We start from the raw sequence: 7,856 nt of genomic DNA, 5'->3' as shown, positions 1-7,856 counted from the left end.
AGTGGGTTAAAAGGTAAATTTATGCAGCTGGCACATGGAGGAGCCAGTGCAGCCATGAAACAGAGTTACACATCATGCTTTGGACGGATCGCTCTTGAATTATGTAAATCTTGAATTATTCCAGGTCTTTAGGGATGCATGACTTCTTTAACATGCAGCATCCCTGGAGGCTGCATCCAGAAAACTCAGTGCAGCTAAGGTAAATGAATGCCAAAAGAGAGGAACAAAGGTCCTGGGGGCAGAAAGAACGTAAGAGAGTGTCTGGAGATGAGACAGCAGCTAGTCTTGTCCAGGTGGGGACCTGGCAGGACAGTGGTCCTGCCTCTGTATTCACTGCCAATGACTGTTTCTCAAAGGAGAACCTGGACAACCAGTGTTATGGTTTAATCCTTGATGTCACCCGGAAGCTCACTGTTGAAGTTTGGTCCCATGCAGCAGTGTTCAAAGATCCTTTAGGAGAAGACTGGATCATGAGAGCAGTGATGTCATGAATGGATTAATTGATTTATGGATTTATAATTCAATGGGGTTTGGGGAGGGCTTCATTATAACTCTCTCTGCTTCCTGGCTGCCATGAGGTGGGTGAGCAGCTTTCCTCCACCATGTACTTCTTCCAATCATGTTGTTTCACTACAGGCCTAAAAGCAACAGGGCCAACTGACAGTGGATTAAAGTCTCTGAAACCATGAGCTAAAATAAACCTTTTCTCCTTTAAGTTGATTTCTCTCTGGTATTTTGTCATACTGACAAAAGCTGAATAACACAATCAGTATCCCTACTTCCACCCTCTCCCTCCAATCCACTTACCTCACTGCAGAGCAGTTTCTCAGAATGCTGATCCTGATCAAAACTCCAGTGGGTGGGAGGAAACCTGCTAGGTTGTGCATGTCCCACCAATTCCCCCACCTTCTCCTAGCCCCCTACTCCCCTGGCTTCACTTCCCTTCCTGTTATCTCTCAGAAACTCACAGCCGTAGCCCATGGTGGTCCCTCTGACAAAAATACTCTTTCCCTCTCTTTTCACCTAGTTATTTCCATTTGTCCTTCAGATCTGACATCAACCTCATTGGTGCAAGGGCACCTTCTCTGCACTCCAACTTCCTATTTTAAGTTCTCACTGTCCTAAGGCCCTCCACTTGGGAACATTTCTTAACTGTGTCCTTTGGTGGAATTCTCTCTTTCGTATCTGTGTCCTCACCAGAGTTTGTGGTCCAGGAGGCAGAGACTGGGTTTGGCTCCCTGGGGCTCTCACCAGACTCTACTCTTATATCTGGATTAGGATAGACATGCACTTACTATTAATTGAATGAAGGAGCAAGAAGAAGCAAGGAAGGAGACCTCCAAGCATAGGCAGCAGAGGTGCTCAAGGGCCCCACTGTGTGCTTTAAGGTCCAGCTCTAAGATCCACCTCCATGACATGTCACCATGACTCGTGCTTGCTCCTAACCAATGGCTGAACACAGTAGGCACCCTAAGGCAGTCCTGCTAAGAAACATGGGACCTCCTCAATGGCCAACTTTGGGCCAAGCCTCTACTGTTAGAATCTTTTTCACCAAATATGACCAAAATACCTCACAAGAACAACTTAGAGGAAGCAAATTTTATTCTGGCTCACAGTTTCAGAGCTTTAGTCCACGGTCTGCTGGCTCCATTGCTCTGGGTCCCAGGTGAGGCAGAACATCATCCCAGAAGAATGTGTTAGAGGGAAGCTGCATCACTCATGGATGGCCAGGAAGCAGAGAGAGGGTGGGGGGCTACAGGAAAAATGTACCTCCTCCAGTCATGCCCCACCTGCCTACAGTTACTACCTGGTTAGTTCATGAAACTAGAATAGACTGATAAGTCCAATCATTTAACCTCTGAATATTCCTGCATTAAAACAGGAGATTTTGGGAGATACTTCATATCCAAATCATAACTACTCCCTAATAGACCTGCACACATAGGAAGCAAAGTCCTAGACACTCAACAAACAGCTATGAGAAGTCTCAGAAGCATTTGATTCTCAGAAGCAGCAGTTGAGATTCATAACTGGATCAGTTTAGTGAGTCTCTATGTCCTTATTTAAAATAAAAAAGCAGCATGCTGGCACATGCCTGTAAATCGAATGGCTCAGGACGTTGAGGCAGGAGGATCACAAGTTCAAACCCAGCCTCAGCAACTTAGAGAGACTCTGTCTCAAAATAAAAAATAAACAAACAAATAAATAAAAAGGCATGGAGATGCAGCCAAATGGTTAAGCACTCTGGTTAACAACAACAAAAAGAAAGTGAAACCGAATCAAAAAGAACAGGACAGGGTACAAATAAATATCCCACACTAAGTAGGAGTTGGTTTTGTGTCTCCAATGCTTGGTTTCAGTTTTCACGTACAAATGTATTTTACCATGCTGTGGGGTGTAAAATGTCTATCTTCCTGTGGATCATGGTTAAAAATGTTTGGAGAACTCTCATCTAGTGGGATCATGTCATTCAGCATTTCTCCAGGATACATTTATCAACAGAGATGGTCCTTCCAAAGCAGGTTCCTCAGCAGATTAGCAGAGCAAAGCTGAGTGACAGGTTCTCATAAAAGTGATCCTCTGTAGCACCCAGACTGCCTGGAGAAGCACAGGGAGTGAAGGGCGTTACAGGCTCTGCAGGCACCATCAGATCTACCGAACCAAGAGTTTCCCAGGCACACTGGAGAGCTGCGTGCCCTCTTCCCTTTATTTTAACTAACGACTGGGGAGCACCTCTGACCCTTTCCCCAGTCATGACCATGGGGAGACAGTGGTCAGGGCCACTCTCCCATTCCATGGATTCCTCCTACACGATTCTTTTTGGTGTGACAATGCAGAGAGGGAGGTGGCTGGACACATCCTCAGTTTAACTAAGCCTCCATGGTGTCTGACCACCCACTTGGTTGATGATTTGGGATGCTCCTTCCTGATACAGAGAGCCACCACCATGGATGTCAAATGGCTTTTTCCCTATTACACCCCAACAGAACTCCAGGATGTATTTATATGCTGTCTCCTGGCCCTTCTGTGCCAAGTGCAAGCATTTGCAAGACAGCGGTCGGTCACTGGGGTGATTCCTGGCCCATGAAGAGAGGCAAGAGAAGTGGCCCACATGGGAACTGGATTTATAACTGGGCCCATTCTTCATGCTGGAAAAACAGAGGTAGATAGTCAGGATGCTGTTCAAAGAAAGGAAGTCCTAACGACCTAATCGAACCTGCTCTTCTCCTCTAATTGGCAAGGAAGTCAGTTGCACCCAGAGAACATTCTAGAAGTCAGGAGTTCTCAATGTTAGCCTGTGTCCTGGCTGTGTGATCTGAGAAGTCCCTGGACCCTGTGGGCAAAATTGGGGTGTCAGTCCAAGTGATCATATTTACATAAAACAGTAGAGGGGACAGGGACCTCAGAAGGCTTTTAGGTCATGCCTTTGGTTGAACAGTTGAAAACAATGAAACCCAGAGAGACAGAGAAACTTGCACTAGACCACACTACTGGTAAGCCACGAGCACAGACAGGAACTCAGATATCTGGCTCCTACTCCAGCCGGCTCCCGTCTGACCAGACTGTCTTTCTAAGTCCCTTCCATGGTAAGATTTTCCAGTACGTAAAGTAACTAGAGCAGAGGGGCAGCCAGCATTTGTAGCTCATCTTAGAGATCCTTAAATGACCTCTAAAAAAAAAAAAAAAGACAGAAAACAATTACAGAAATGTAATTGACAGCAGCAGTTGCATACTTTGGTATTTCTAAGTGCTTAAAAAAATCTTATTAACCGAACATAAATACATTAAGCATTTCCCTGGTTTCCCCTTGGCAAACTTCTTCCTTCATTCCTAATAAATGGCATTTGCATTATTGGGTGTTTGTCCAACCTCTTATTTAATCAAGACTTTTACATGCAGTGGGTAGAAATCTAACTATACCAGTGCGAGCAAGAAGGGGGGATTTATGGGCCATGTGGGTGGATGTCTATCCACATCCGGATTCAGAGACACAAACAAGATTGGCAACTGTTCTCTCCCTGTTGCTCTCACATGCTTTTAAAACTCTGCACATTTCTGTGTGGCCTCATTTTCTCCTTCTAAAGATATGCTTTCTCCACGTGGCAGGGAGATGTAGGCCAGCAGATCCTGTTCTCAGCTTTGCCATCGAAAATGATAATGGTTCTTTTTCTCTAAATCTAAATTAAAAAAAAAAAAAAACCGGGGGAGAAATAATTTGTTGGTTTTGCTAGGGCCATCTGACCACCTGTAGGCTAATCACTGGGATTGGGTAATTGGGTCATCAGGAATGGCTAGGTATAGGTCATGTGTCTACACCTGTGGCCAGAATATCCATCTTTTGGGATCAAGCATCTCATGATTAAGCCTGAGGAGAAGCACTCCTGGAACCAACATATACAGCCAACTATGACAACATATACAGCCAATAAGAAAAGCTGAGTTTGAGAGGGATAAGACATCCACATAAATCCCAGGAATAAGAACACTGACTACAGTAAATTTGCACTTGTACTTAAATATGTACTTACCCACACCTTATTCACATGTATGTATTTGCAAAAATAATGCAACTACTGTGGATTGGGTTGATCTAATCCCCATGCTCAACCTCTTGCCTACAGCTATCTTTCAGGTAGAGTGGCCAGGTTGCAAATTTTGACCAAGAAGCCCTAAGTGCGTGTTTACTCTGAGGTTCTTGGGCAAGTATTTATTTTCCCTGATACAAATATTGTCTCTTCCTTCTTCCTTATTCTTTCTGATGGTTGTGATACCTGGAGTTACAGCAGCCATCTTGCAACTGTGAGAGAAAAGCCAAAAAGCAACATGAGTTGCAAACCTAGCCAGCTGCTGTTGTCTTTGAACTTTTGTTATACAAGAAAAGCAACACACCCCACCCCTATACCCCCCACTCCTCCCCACCCCCGCCACCACAGCCATTTGTTTAAACCATTAAAGTCAGGTTATCTGGTATTCGAAATCAAAATAATCCTAACTATGGATACAATAAATTCATCTGTAGCCAGAAATAAAATCTTAAAGAAGCTAATTCAGGTCTTTGTCTCTCTCTTATTTTCTCAGAGTTTTCGGTTATCCTTCTATTCAGAATTTTGAGAAGATGAGGAAGATACAACTTTTTACCCAGAGGAATCTTACAATTAAATAGAGCTTAAAATTTAGGCCAATGATGAACAAAGAATTCCTTCTCATGTTTAATTCCCCAGTGGCTCAATTAAGCTGATTTGCTTTTTATTTCATCCTCAGTAGAGCTCAAGAATGGCTAGTTACCATCTTTCTTTAATAGGAAAGATGACTTAATTAAAATACTCTCCCATCTCTGTTGCATGTATGTGATTCCATTTGTTTCTCCTGGTTAATTAACATCAATGTCTTTGACTTTCTTCAGTGATCTTGTTTTACAGATTTCAAATCTTTGTAAGAGATTTGATTTTAAAAAACCTACTGGTGGAGTTTTTAAAACTTGTGGGTGGCCACTAAGGACCCCCTCTGGTCTAGATGCAAAATAAGATTGTTTGGCTGCTTGACCTGTTTTCAAATCCTCCAGCCCCAAAACCAGAGCCACACAGCCTTCCTTGGGTGGCTAAGTCTTCACTTGCATGACTATGGCTCCAAATTTTGGAATCGAGATTCTCCCCAGGCAGAGGAATTGGAGGCAACTTGGGCTCAGGAATGTCTGGCTCTATAAGTAGAGTCAGTGTGCCCACCATGATCGTTATAACTTTACTGTTCTAGTTCACCAGTGACCGGATTCCTGGTGTGGTCTTGAATTTCCTTTGTTATATTACCCCGGCCTAGTCTTATCCCTCTCTGGTAACTGCTCCCTGCCTTTCCTGTGACATCTCAAATGGACAAACTTGCCATCTTGTCATCTCAAAAGGATAAACTTCCTGAGAATAGAGTCCACAAAGAGGAAAGAAGAACTGAGAGAGGAAAAGAGAGAGGAAGAGCCAGCCAGATCTTGAAAATATTTGGAGTCTTGGATCCAGCCTGCTTCAGCGCCTTCTATTGACTTTTACATTTCACAAACCAATACATTTTCTTTTTTGGCTTAAGTCAGTTTAAGTGGACCCCAAGTGTCTTCTGACTGAGTCCCCAAATCCTGGATGAATTAGATGCCTTGAATACCTCAAGCACATACCTTTTGCTCAACTCATCAACATTGCCCATCCTGTGGACCACACTCTTGTACTTACCTTGAAACTCAGTTCCTTACCTTGGGTCACTACAGAACTTAGCCCTCATATCCTATTGCAGCAGAGGCTCTTGAGGTTCTGTTCAGATCCCCTTTCTACCGACTGATATTAAGGACTCAAACAGCAAAACTTGCCTGAAAGATTCCCTTGAGCGACTGGAGTTACCTCTTGATGAAGTCCCTGGAGGTTATAACCCAGGTACCTGGGGCTTTCCTGAGCTAGTGACTGACTGATGTACATTAACAAAAGCCCTAATTTTTTTGCCTCATGGGGGGAACAGATGCTGCAGATAATGTACCTGCCAGCCCTTCCTGCAAAACCAGGCTCAAGGAGTTATTACTTGAAACTACATAGCTTCTCCTTTTCCCCTATTCCTTCATAAATGACTCACATGAGAATTCTTATTTCAACTTCTGCTTTTAGGGAACTCCACCTGCGGCAAATTACCATTTCCAAATATGGCAGACACAATGCTTCCCATCACATGCTTTCCCTACAATGTCACTCACTCCTCCCTTTGGGTAGGTGTCTGTCCTCTGGGTGGACTTTTTGTTTTGGCCAACAGAATATGGTGAAGGTGATGGTATGTGACTCCAAGGCTCCGTCATAGAAGGTGAAGCTTGTGCCTTGTTCATAAGAAAACTTGCAATGAACTTTCAGCCTCTGTGTGAGGGCTCTGATTAGCCCGTAGTCAGACCACTTAGAGAGGTCTGGGGAGTGGGGGGATGGGGAAGAGAGAGATTGACAGACTTTGCCAGCCCTGGCTACTCCAGCATCTTGCACTCAGCTCCAACTCAGTGTCTCTCATCTAACAGCAGCCACATACAAGACCCTGAGACAAAACCCCCCAACGAGCCTTTCTGGAGTTCCTACCACACAGACACCATGAGAAAATGTCAAATTTTTTTTTTTTTTTTTTTTTTTAGATCAATACATTTGTTAGTCAGTGATAAGATCCTGAAACACCGCCTAAGACACCAATGCTCAAACTTTATCAAATGTGTATTTTGACGTGATCTTGCTTGGTCCTGTCTGGCAGCCCCCAAATAACCAGTCCCACTGGCAAATACAGGCAGGAAAACTGTGGCTCTCCAGGTTTCCAGCATCCTGAAATGGGGCAGCACGGGCCCATTTGTGAGTAGTCATGGTCATTTGGATAAATCCAGGAGGGTCGTGCACAGGAGGCACACTGCTTACTGTGTGGTTAGGCAGAGGGTCAAGGGCCATATTTCCCCTCTTGAACACATTTTACTTGTAATATTAATAATACTTTCTGGGAAATTCCCAGATGTCAGCGTTTGAAACCCCTGAAGCAGCTGCTAATTGTATCTTGGTTTTGTTTAAGTAAAAATGCTAATGAAGGTTTCTTCTAAGTGTCATAATGAGAACCAAAAATAGGAACTTGAAGCCGAGGTAAGCTAGAGGTTCTCAAAAACGAGCAGGAACACTTTTTATCATTGTCCCCTTGTGGCCATGGGGCTGTCTCTCCACATGATTTGAGGTTGATGAGTCTTAATATACAAAACCCACTAAGTGTGAATGTGTGTGTGTGTGTGTGTGCGTGTGTTGTAAAGGATTTAGAGGTATTTTTCTTGAATATTTCAACAAACATTTTTCAAAATACAAAAATGAGCACCCCCTCCA

This window comes from Callospermophilus lateralis, chromosome 1 (assembly GCF_048772815.1).
Source record: "Callospermophilus lateralis isolate mCalLat2 chromosome 1, mCalLat2.hap1, whole genome shotgun sequence".
NCBI classification, from domain to species: domain Eukaryota; kingdom Metazoa; phylum Chordata; class Mammalia; order Rodentia; family Sciuridae; genus Callospermophilus; species Callospermophilus lateralis.
This window is presented reverse-complemented; position numbering follows the sequence as displayed.